A 13,238-nucleotide genomic window follows, 5' to 3' on the forward strand; every position below is an offset into this window, starting at 1 on the left:
TGGAACTGTAGGCAGCAAAGATCACAGATAGAGCAGAGCCTTTGGTAGGCAGCGGCCAGAGGCACGGTGCAGCCCAGTAACACGGTGCAGCCCAGTAACACTGCACCACCCACCCCCGCACTTGTACGTCCCCCCAACTCTGTCCGAAATATCCGCACGTTTATATGAAGAAAGACTGGATAGACTCGGCTTGTACTCGCTAGAATTTAGAAGATTGAGGGGGGATCTTATAGAAACTTACAACATTCTTAAGGGGTTGGACAGGCTAGATGCAGGAAGATTGTTCCCGATGTTGGGGAAGTCCAGGACAAGGGGTCACAGTTTAAGGATAAGGGGGAAATCCTTGAGGACCGAGATGAGAAAAACATTTTTCACACAGAGAGTGGTGAATCTGTGGAATTCTCTGCCACAGAAGGTAGTTGAGGCCAGTTCATTGGCTATATTTAAGAGGGAGTTAGATGTGGCCCTTGTGGCTAAAGGGATCAGGGGGTATGGAGAGAAAGCAGGTACAGGATACTGAGTTGGATGATCAGCCATGATCATATTGAATGGCGGTGCAGGCTTGAAGGGCTGAATGGCCTACTCCTGCACCTATTTTCTATGTTTAGCCAAAGCAAAAAAACCCTTAAGGCATTCAATTCAACTCAAATCCTATAAAATCACGAATTGCTTACTGATAGAAGGCGGAGGGTTGTGACCAGTTGGGGGGGCCACCATCGACTCCACAGTCAAAAAGGCACAACAGAGGATGTACTTCCTACGGCAGCTGAGGAAGCACAATCTGCCACAGGCAATGATGGTCCAATTCTATTCATTGATGCGGCTGGACGACAGACTTGAAAGCACATCCAAGTTCCTGATGGAGACGGTAAAAGACGCAAAGCTGCACGACGCCTTCAGCAACCCTGCAGGCGGGTCCCAGCCGCGTTTCCTCTGGTCGAGATCGGACGGTTCAGTCCGGTCCCGGATAGACTTCCTCTTCACGACGAAGGCCGTCATGGTCAAACACGCTGACCTCAAGCCGGTGTTCTTCTCTGACCACTGCCTCCTTCAGGCAGGACCGGAAGGCGGGCAGAGGGATGTGGAAGTTAAATGTGAAGCTGTTGACCCCAGAGAACATTGAGGAGCTAAAGAGGGACTACGCACGTTGGAGAACGATGAAGCCCCTCTTTTACTCCCCGACACACTGGTGGGAAGCAACCAAGGAGAACATTAAGAAGTTCGTCATATTTAAAGGGGTTCAGAGAGCAAGACAGTCAGAGGGAATTGTGTCAACTCCAGACAGATTTATAGCAACTGCTCCTTCTGCAATCGAGGGGGGTGGATGTGAGGGAGGAACTTAGAGGGGTGAACGACCGGCAAGCTCGGCTCTTTACCTCTGAATCGTCCAAGATCATCTTCCGATCCAGGGTCCGCCACATGGAGCAGGATGAGACGTGCTCACGCTTCTTCTTCCATAAGGTTCACAGGAAGAGCTCTGTGATGAACAGCCTTAGGGAGGAGGACAGCTCGGTACTGCATCCCAGCTAGGCTGCATCCCAGAGTGCTTAAGGAAGTAGCCCCAGAAATAGTGGATGCATTGGTGATCATTTTTTTTAAACTCCTTAGATTTTCTGGAGTAGTTCCTGAGGATTGGAGGGTAGCAAATGTAACCCCATTTTTTAAAAAGGGAGGGAGAGAGAAAACGGGTAATTACAGACCAGTTAGTCCAACATCGGTAGTGGGGAAACTGCTAGGAGTCAGTTATTAAAGATGGGATAGCAGCACATTTGGAAAGTGGTGAAATCATTGGACAAAGTCAGCATGGATTTACGAAAGGTAAATCATGTCTGATGAATCTTATAGAATTTTTCGAGGATGTAACTAGTAGAGTGGATAAGGTAGAACCAGTGGATGTGTTATATCTGGACTTTCAGAAGGCTTTCGACAAGGTCCCACATACGAGATTAGTATACAAACTTAAAGCATACGGTATTGGGGGTTCAGTTTTGATGTGGATAGAGAACTGGCTGGCAAACAGGAAGCAAAGAGTAGGAGTAAACGGGTCCTTTTCAGAATGGCAGGCAGTGACTAGTGGGGTACGCAAGGCTCAGTGCTGGGACCCCAGCTATTTACAATATATATTAATGATTTGGACGAGGGAATTGAGTGCAACATCTCCAAGTTTGCGGATGACACGAAGCTGGGGGGCAGTGTTAGCTGTGAGGAGGATGCTTGGAGGCTGCAAGGTGACTTGGATAGGCTGGGTGAGTGGGAAAATGCATGGCAGATGCAGTATAATGTGGATCAATGTGAGGTTATGCACTTTGGTGGCAAAAACAGGAAAGTTGACTATTATCTGAATGGTGGCCGATTAGGAAAAGGGGAGATGCAACGAGAACTGGGTGTCATGGTACACCAGTCATTGAAAGTAGGCATGCAGGTGCAGCAGGCAGTGAAGAAAGCAAATGGTATGTTAGCATTCATAGCAAAAGGATTTGAGTATAGGAGCAGGGAGGTTCTACTGCAGTTGTACTGGGTCTTGGTGAGACCACACCTGGAGTATTGCGTACAGTTTTGGTCTCCAAATCTGAGGAAATACATTCTTGCCATAGACTTGTCAGGACTTTCATATGAAGAAAAACTGGATAGACTCGGCTTGTACTCGCTAGAATTTAGAAGATTGAGGGAGGATCATATCGAAACTTACAAAATTCTTAAGGCGTTGGACAGGCTAGATGCAGGAAGATTGTTTCCGATGTTGGGGAAGTCATTTAGGACCGAGATGAGAAAAACATTTTTCACACAGAGAGCCATGATCATATTGAATGGCGGTGCAGGCTCGAAGGGCCGAATGGCCTACTCCTGCACCTATTTTCTATGTTTCTATGGTAACATCCTTGCAGGCGGACATGCTGAGGATCTGCAAATCCTTTTACACGGATTTATATGACAAAAAGGCCACAGACAGCACCGCCTCCCAGAACATCTGTCCTCTATAACGGAGGTCTTGGAGAACAGCAAGCGGGAACAGCAAACCACTGGCCCTAGAGGAGGTGACTGGCTTCATCCGTTCCTTCAACTCGAGTAAAACTCCCGGAAGCGATGGCTTACCGGCCGAGTTGTATTGGGCTCTGTGGGACTGGGTGGGCCCGGACCTGCTGGAAGTGTACAACGACATGCTTCTAGCCGGCAGCATGTCAGACTCCATGAGGAAGGGCAGCATCTCCCTAATCTACAAGCAGAAGGGGGAGATGAAGGATATAAGGAATTGGAGACCCATCACATTGTTGAATGTAGATTACAAGATCCTGTCTAAGGCCATTGCCAACCGGGTCAAGTCTGCTCTGGGAGGTACACAAAATTGCTGGGGAAACTCAGCGGGTGCAGCTGCATCTATGGAGCGAAGGAAATAGGCGACGTTTCGGGCCGAAACCCTTCTTCAGACAGTCTGCTCTGGGACAGGTGATCCACCCGGACCAAACCTGTGCTAAACCTGTGCTGTACCTGGCAGGAAAATCTCAGACAGCCTAGCGCTGCTGAGAGATACCATTGCCTATGTGCAGGACAGGTGGGTGGATGCCTGCCTAGTCAGCTTGGACCAGGAGAAGGCCTTAGACAGGATATTGCACACGTACATGAGGGACGTGCTCTCCAAAATGGGCTTTGGGGAGGGAATCCAAAATTGGATCAAACTGCTCTACACCGATATCTGTAGTGCAGTCCAAATCAATTGGTGGGAATCAGATAGCTTCCCCATCAGGTCTGGAGTCAGGCAGGGTTGCCCTCTCTCCCGCCTTGTTCGTCTGTTGTATTGAACCTTTTGCCGAGTCCATCAGGAAGGATGCGAGCATAAGAGGAGTGACATTGCCAGGCAGTGGGGGCATTCAGGTCAAAACTTCCCTGTACATGGACGATGTTGCATCGTCTGCTCTGATCCAGGTTCGGTCTGCAGATTGATCAGTATCTGCGACCAGTTTGAGTCGGCCACGGGAGACCAGGGTGAACCGCAGGAAGAGCGAGGCTATGCTCTTTGGCAACTGGCCCGACCGATCTTCCGTCCCCTTCACCACACCGCACTGGACATACGGTGGCGCTGTCATGGCTGCTGCCGCCTTCAGTCCGGTATCTTTTTTTGTTTTTTGATATGTTTGAAGTGCGTTTTTTTGGGGTTTTTTTGTCTTTGATGTGGGGGGAAGAGGGTACAGTTAGGGGGATACCGTCCTTCAGTCGCTTCCTGGAGAGGATGCGACTATTGTTCGAGTCGCGTCCTCGCAGCCCCCCCCCCCCACCCCTCCGTGGCCTACCTACTGGATTGGCACGGCCTTTCCTGCCGGGACCGACCAGAGCTCCAGCAGCGGCGGCGCAGCGCTGGATACATCGCGGAGCGGACGATGCCTTACCGGGGATCGCCGTTTGGAGCTCCGGAGTGTTGGGCCTGCTGCATAGACATCGCGGAGCTGTTATTCGCGGAGCTCCCAACGCGGGCGGCGCTGACCAACATCGCGGAGCCCTGCGGCCCTTTGTCGGGGGTCGCCAGCGTGGGTCTCCGCCCGGTTCGGCCTGTGGACTTCGGGAGCCGCGGGCTCCGGTGGGAGGTGGCTGATCTAGAGGTCCGGGCCGCTGAGGATGTTCTCCGTCGGGGTTTGGCGTTGGGGTTCCATCGTTCCTGGCGAGAGGGCCTGAGCATCGGGCTGCCCATGGCGGCGGCTGTGGGTGCTCGGGGGCCCCCGACCACGGGTGAACATCTGGGAAGATCGGCGGGGAGGCTGGCTGGACTTTGATTCCTTCCCTAAGTTTGGTGCCGCTGTGGGGATGTGTTGTGTCATGGACTTCTGTGTTTTTTAAATTTTAATGACTGTAAGGAAAATCCATTTCGTTATCTCTTATGAGACAATGACAATAAATTGAATCCAATCCAATCCAATCAAACCTAACTTCTTGAAGGTGCTGGGGATTTGGTTCGGGGGGGGGGGTTTGCGTGTGACAAGAATTGACTGGAGCGGATAGCCAAGGTGGGGAAGAAGCTGGAACTGTGGAAGCAACTCTCCCTCTCCATAACGGGAAACAAATCATCAGGTGTGAGGTGCTCTCAGGGCTGCTGTACTTGGTGCAAGTGTGGCCTGTCCCTCCCTCCTACGCCACAAGGATCACCCGGGCCGTCTTCCAGTTCATCTGGGGGTCGAGGATAGACCGGGTGCGACGGGCCACAATGCACAAATCAGCAGACAACGGGGGTAAACGCGTGCCCAACGTCACCCTCACCCTGATGGCCACCTTTGTGTGTGGCTGCATCAGGCGGAGTGTAGAGCCAAGGCACGTGGGCACCAAGTGTCACTACCTGCTGAGGTTCTACCTGTCCCCGGTGTTGTGAAGGATGGGTCTGGCACAGATGCCACGTAATTGTTCGGTGGGGGCGCTGCAATGGCGGCAGCCCTGTCAGCAGCGCGTTAGTTTTTTCAAATTTTTATTTTTTTAGTAAGTTTTAAAGTATGTTTTTAATGTTTCTTTGTGTGTTTTGTGTGGGGGTTGGTGTGGGGGGGTGAGGGGGAAACCGTTTAGGCTGCCTCCTCCATGGAGAGGCAACATTTTCCAGGTCGCCTCCCCGTGGCCTAACAGCAAGGATCGGCATGGACTTTCCCGGAGACGCGCCCTGGGCTTCAGCGGCGGGCGCAGCGTGGACTCTCGGTGTGGAGCGGGTGAGCCCTCGCTGGAGGGGAGCGCTCCGTTTCGCTGGCCCTGGGCAGCCGGCAGCCTGAAGCCGTGGTCTGCACAGCTCCAGCTGGCGCGGCGTCTACAGCCCGGGATCCCTCGTGGGGGACCCGGGGGGAAGAAGAAGCCATCACGGCCGGCCCGCGGCCAACTTCTACCGCGGGCGCGGTGGCGACTTACCATCACCCCTGGAGGGGAGCTTCGACCGCCGGCCCTGCGGTCTGCGGTGCTTCTGGCTGCGGCGCGGCGGGAACTTTCTTCGACCGCCGGCCTGCGGCCTACACCAACTTAAAGCCACGGCCTCCGGTGGGGAAGAGCCGACTCTGGACTTACCTGGACTTGTACCTTGTCCCTTTACCATCTGGACGCCCGCAGCAATAGCTGCGGAGGGTTGAGGTCCTGACCACGGGGGAAAATGGAGGAGGACTGGCCAAGTTGTGCGCCTTCCACCACAGTGATGAATGTTTATGTTAAATTTTTATTGTGTTTTTGTATGTGTTCTTTATAATTGTACCGCTGCTGACATATTCATTTCACTTGCACTTATGTGCAACGTGACAAATAAACCGTATTGTATTGTATATTGTATATGCCAGTCAGCTGGACATCGCCGCCCCATTTGTCATTTGTGGAAAAGTTCTTCCGGACCAACACCTTTGACCACATGTCCATCGGGCACTGGTCAGGCACAGGACTCGATGGATCCGGTGGCGTGGTTCCCAGATCAGATTTCCCAGCTTGTCTGGCAAAATGCCTCATCGCCAGAACTCACCAACAAGCACCAAGACCTGGCTTGGCTGGCGGTGAGGGGAGCCCTCCCAGTCAGATCCTTCCTGCACCGTTGGAACCTCACTGCCAGCGCACGCTGCCCTCGGGATGGCTGCTATGGAGAGGAGACAGCTGCTATGGAGATGAGAAAAATATTTTTCACACAGAGAGTGGTGAATCTGTGGAATTCTCTGCCACAGAAGGTAGTTGCGGCCAGTTCATTGACTACATTTAAGAGGGAGTTGGATGTGGCCGTTGTGGCTAAAGGGATCAGGGGATATGAGAGAAGGCAGGTACAGGATACTGAGTTGGATGATCAGCCATGATCATATTGAATGGCGGTGCAGGCTCGAAGGGCCGAACGGCCTACTCCTGCACCTATTTTCTATGTTTCTATGAGACGGTTGCCCACCTCTTTGCAGAGTGTGGATTTGCAAAGAGAGTCTGGAGAAGTTTGGAAGGGTCCACGTCACGATTAATTCCGAACAGCTCCGTCACAGAGGACTCTGTGATTTACGGACTGTTCCCAGGGACACATTCAGACACTGACATAGAGTGCTGCTGGAAGGTCATCATCTCGGTGAAAGACTCTCTTTGGTCTGCCCGAGCGTTGTTCACCACCCAGCGGAGTGAGATGTCCACCAGGGAATGTTGCCGACTGGCCCGCTGCAGACTGCAGGAGTACGTGCTGAGGGACGCACTGCAGCCAACGCCAAGGCTCGGCGGGGGAGGGCCACAGTCTAGGGTCCTTCCTCTTCTGGACATGGGGGGGGGGGGGGGGCAGAGTGTGGTGGAGATGCTCCTCAAAATGAAGGAAGGGATCCCACGCCAGTGGGCCACATGAGTGGTAAGGGTGAGGGACAGATTCATGAAATTTGAGCAATGCATGTAGACTGTATTGAACTATTTGTATAGCCTCCGAAAATGTCGGATGAATTTTTCGCACGGTTCATGTATTGTATATATTTATTACCTGAATAAAGTCCAGTGGCATTTAGGTGTTTTTTAAATAGGCACATGGATATGCAGGAAATGGAGGGATATGTATCACGTGCAGAGATTAGTTTACCTTGGCATCACGCCTCAGCACAGACATTGTGGTCAAAGGGCCTATTTCTGTGCTGTTCTGTGTAAAAAGTTACCAAATTGGCTCTAAACTGTGTAAGAACATTCTGAAGACGTAAAACAAGATCTTTTATTAAAGCTACTCTTAAATACTTCTACTCCAATCACTAACTCTTTTGTAGACCACTCCATTTTATAACCTAGTGTGAAAAAAAGTTACTTTCTGCCCTAAACTTTTATTCTTGAAACAATGTCCCCCGTTCCTGCCTCCTGCGCCAACCGCTCACCACCCAAACACTGGAATTTTTCTATCTGCAATGCCCCATCTATTTGTAACTTCAGTCAGCCGCGGATTGCAGGTAGAATGATTACATGCGGCATGCATTGGAAGCTTCGCACATGGTCACACATTAGTTGAATTTTTGTTATCGGAGTTCTAGCCCTTTTTATGTGGGGGTGGAGAAGGGGAAACTGCTTTTCAGGGTCCTGGTCGGAGAGGCGACTTTTCTCCGGGCTGCACCGTTGACCCGTCCTCGCGGCCTACCAACGGGCCTGGAGCGGCGTTTCCTGTCGGGGACCGCCCAGAACCTCGGCTTCGGCGGCGGCGCAGCACTGGAGCGCTATCGCGGATCGGAGCGGGCGATGCCTTGCCCGGGTCGCCGCGCTGGAGCTCCGGAATGCTGAGACCGCAGGTGAATATCGCGGAGCTGCGGTCTGTGGAGCGGTGGCTCTGAACTTTAACGTCGGGAGCCTGGGATCTCTCGCCGAGATCGCCAGTGGTGGAGCTCCGCCCAGCGCGGCCTGTTGGCTTCGGAAACCGCGGTCTCCAGTTAGGAAGCGGCCGTTCCAGGCATCCCAAGCCGCTGAGAGGGTTCTCCCGACGCCGGAGCATCATCACCCGGCAAAGAAGGGCCTGTAACATCGGCCCCCGTAGCAGTGACTGCGGAGGCCTCAATAGGCCCGACTATGGGTGGACAAGAGGATGGGGACTGGACTTTGTGCCTTCCCTCACAGTCGGGACCATTGTGGGGGGGAATGTTTTTATGTTTATTGTTAAATTCTTTAATGTTGTGTCTTATCTTTATCTGTGTGCTGCATGGCAAGTCAAATTTCACTACACCAATTGGTGTATGTGATAATAAATGTCCTTTGTATGGTCTAAGCCTCCAATGAATGCTGTACACACTGCTCATTTCCAACCCTTTGTGTATTCATCTCTCACCCAGAGTTCCTCATTTCCTTTTATCCCCTCTTTCCTCTGCTCCCTGTTCCTCTCGCCCTGGCTTTGCATTTCACTCCTCATCTTATCCTATACCCTTTTGTCTTCATTTCACCTCTCGCTTTGGTCATTTACTCCACCGATCTTCCAATCAATCCCCTCTCCCTCCATCCCGACTTCCCCTATCACTTGCCAGGTTTTGTCCTGCTCACCTGCCTCTTTTCTAGTTCTCTTCCTCCACTGCAACCAACCAGTAAAAGGGTCCCGACCCAAAACTTTATTGGCCTATTCCCTCCCTAGATGCTGCCTGACCCTCTGAGTTCCACCAACACTGTGTATGGGTGGTAGGCAGTCTCCCCACACTAATTGAATTTGGGAGCTCAATTTGCAGAGCTTTCCTCAGGAGGGCACCATTTAATCACTAAACCCATGTTAAAATCTGTAAATCTGTAAATCAAAAATGCAAAAAAAAAAAACAGGAACATCCATACAGGAAGAGAGCCTTAGACAGCATTCAGCCATGGGCTGATGGATGGCTAGTAACATTTGCAGCACACAAGTGATGGCCATCTTTAGTCTAATTATCCTTCACCCCCCCCCCCCCCCCATCCATCTCCACCCCACGGTCCCCATCAACATCCGAGAGTCACCACTGACCAGAAACAACTGAACCAGCTAAATAATTACTGATGAGAAAACCTCCCAGCTTTTTTCCTTTAATAGTCGGAGGCTGGAATGCTGTGGTGAGTGATTCACCTCACAGCTCCCCAAACCTTCTGCGAGGCACAAGGCAGGAATGTGATGAAACATGATCCTCTCGCCAGAGCGAGCGCAGCTCCAACAACATGGAGGAACCTCGAACCCATCCAGGATAAAACAGCCTGTTTGATCCCTATCCTAGCCACCATTCTCTCCTCCTACTACTGTAGATAGATAGAGGGCGAGAGAAGCAAGTGCACAGGAACATCCCTTTTCTACTTGTTTTCAAATCCTTCCACAGCTCTGCCCACTATTTCTGCAATTTCCTCCAGTCCTCTATGAAATATGTGTTCTTTCAAACATGACCTCTATCACTGGCAGCCATGCATTCTCTTGCCAAGACAATAAACACTGGAATTCCCTTAAGCCTCCCTGTTTTTTCCCTTTAATAGTCCTAAAATTCACCACTTCTTTCAAGAATTTTTTTCCCCCCCATTTGCTCTTGCAGAGACAATAAACTGAAATGTTGTTAGCACTCCCCCTTGTTACTTTGCAGCTGCCTATACATGGAACTAGTCGCTGGCCTTTCCAGCGTCTACAAATAAGGCCACTCGGCCCTGATCCGCCAATTCAATCAGATCTGTTCAATCAGGTATGTTAACATTCATAGTAAAAGGATTTGATTATAGGAGCAGGGAGGTTCTACTGCAGTTGTACAGGGTCTCTGTGAGACCACACCTGGAGTATTGCGTACAGTTTTGGTCTCCTAATCTGAGGAAAGACATTCTTGCCATAGAGGGAGTACAGAGAAGGTTCACCAGACTGATTCCTGGGATGGCAGGACTTTCACATGAAGAAAGACTGGATAGACTCGGCTTGTACTCGCTAGAATTTAGAAGATTGAGGGGGGATCTTATAGAAACTTACAAAATTCTTAAGGGGTTGGACAGGCGAGATGCAGGAAGATTGTTCCCGATGTTGGAGAAGTCCAGAAGAAGGGGTCACAGTTTAAGGATAAAGGGGAAATCTTTTAGGACTGAGATGAGAAAAAACATTTTTCACACAGAGAGTGGTGAATCTCTGGAATTCTCTGCCACAGAAGGTAGTTGAGGCCAGTTCATTGGCTATATTTAAGAGGGAGTTAGATGTGGCCCTTGTGGCTAAAGGGATCAGGGGGTATGGAGAGAAAGCAGGTACAGGATACCGAGTTGGATGATCAGCCATGATCATATCGAATGGCGGTGCAGGCTCGAAGGGCCGAATGGCCTACTCTTGCACCTATTTTCTATGTTCAATCAAATCGAGTCTTATTTAACTGTAATCTTACCTCCGCATTCCCATCAAACACCGATAATCCTTTACTCTTTAGCTGAAAAATCTAACTGTCTCAAAAATATTTAAGGATTCTCCTACCACCCAGTAGAGGAACAATTCCAAAGACTTGCTACTCTGAAAGAAAAGTCTATTTCTGCAGTCTTTCAGTGTGCAAACCCTTATTTTTCAACACCAATCACCAATTCTAGCTTCTCACGCAAGAGGAAACATCTCCACATCCACCCCGTTGATATCATGCAAAAAAAACAGGAAAACATTCAAATAAACAGGAAGACAATATAGAAACGCGTCCAACAAACAGGAAGACACCAGTTACCAGAGGAAACACATTGGAGATGCTAAAATTAAGATATCTTCTTTACTGTTCTATCTGATAGAAACATTTTGCAAAAATCGCAAGCTTTCTACTCTGCAAGTCACTTCCTCCTCTAAAAAGATGGTCCCTGGGATTAGGCTGGGTTTATTTGTTAATGCATTGAGGCTGTCAACCTTGATCCAATCACTGATTCTGGCTCACAGATTATTTTCTGTCAGTATCTGCTTAGATCAAGGAAGACGATAGGATTTAGACACGTAGGAACATTCAGAAAATAAACCCACCAAACCCAGTTCCATTAAATTAGTATGCTACCGATTACTTACTTGCAAAAATAGGTCATTAAGGTCCATTCTAAATCCTAGCAGAGTATTCCCTTCAGTTTTGTTCCCCCTTACCTTATTCCTTATTCACACCATTTTTTCCCCCCCTCTCGTACATCCATCAAGCAACCTTTGATTCTTCTGACACTCCCCTACACAATTTACAGTGGCAAATTCACCCACCAGCTTATCTCTAGGAATGTTGAAGGAAACCAGAGGAACTGTCAGAAACTCTTCCATCACAGGGAGAGCCTGCAAACTCCACAGATAACATTCAAAGCGAGGAATTTGTCAAACTCAAAGGGAGTACAGAGAAGGTTCACCAGACTGATTCCTGGGATGTCAGGACTTTCATATGAAGAAAGACTGGATAGACTCGCCTTGTACTCGCTAGAATTTAGAAGATTGAGGGGGGGGATCTTATAGAAACTTACAAAATTCTTAAGGGGTTGGACAGGCTAGATGCAGGAAGATTGTTCCCGATGTTGGGGAAGTCCAGAACAAGGGGTCACAGTTTAAGGATAAGGGGGAAATCTTTTAGGACCAAGATGAGAAAAACATTTTTCATACAGAGTGGTGAATCTCTGGAATTCTCTGCCACAGAAGGTAGTTGAGGCCAGTTCATTGGCTATATTTAAGAGGGAGTTAGATGTGGCCCTTGTGGCTAAAGGGATCAGGGGGTATGGAGAGAAGGCAGGTACAGGATACTGAGTTGGATGATCAGCCATGATCATATTGAATGGCTGTGCAGGCTCGAAGGGCCGAATGGCCTACTCCTGCACCTAATTTCTATGTTTCTATGAATGAATCCAGGTTGGTGGACATGTGACATAGTAATGTTAACCGTTGCTCCACCACACCACTTTGATTTTGTTGATTTAATTAACTAAATATTGTCGAATGACAATGATTTCAACTCATGAATTCCCCACTTATGCTCGCTCCACTGCAAGCAGCTGTGATTGAGAGACAGTAATTACGACTCACAGTGCGTAATAGTTTGTACTTGGGCACGAAAGGAACAATGAGAGGCTGTTGTTCATCAAAATAAGCAAAGACCTCAGGACAGCTTCACGGATTGAGCTAATAGATGGGCATAAAGGAACTGAATACAGATAAGCAAACAGTAATTAATTTGGAGGAAGTAGAAGTATACATTTAAAAATAACCTGAAAAGGGTACACAAGCACATTTGGATATTTAGCTCCTTAGTAGCTAACTTCATGCAAGTGCATGAGGATAAACCTATTGTAAATAATAACAAAACTTAGGGCTTCTATAAGCAAATAGAATAAAAGCTAAAAATACAATTGTACAAAACATGGGACCACCACCACAGGAGACCACCATTCTGGCAATGCAAGCTCTTAATACAGCAGACCATCAGTTCCATTTCCTTGCTCTTTACATGAGGTTTCGCAAATTATTTTCCCTCAAGTGTCTATCTGGTTTCCTTTTTCGAAGTCCTGATGGACTGCATCCAGTGCTTGCACCCCAGCTATTCGCAGCCTACTTCAAGGATTTGGTTGACGTAACAAATAGTCCCATTTCTCGGCTCACGGATGATACAAAGTAAATCGGTTTGACTACAGAAGCTTCAAAAAGGGATATGGACAGAGACAAGGGGCATGAACATGAAATATGATGCAAAGAAATGCAAGGTCATTCACTTCAGCGGACAATAAAGTAGTACCTGTACTTCAAAATGTTCACATATTGGGAAATGCTGATGTTCAAAAGGGATCAGAGCATCTTTGTCCATGTTAATGAAGCAAGCAATAAGGAAGGCCTTTATTCCAAGATTTTAGTTTCAGAGTAACAA

The sequence above is a fragment of the Amblyraja radiata genome, chromosome 5 (assembly GCF_010909765.2).
Source record: "Amblyraja radiata isolate CabotCenter1 chromosome 5, sAmbRad1.1.pri, whole genome shotgun sequence".
In the NCBI taxonomy this organism is placed as follows: domain Eukaryota; kingdom Metazoa; phylum Chordata; class Chondrichthyes; order Rajiformes; family Rajidae; genus Amblyraja; species Amblyraja radiata.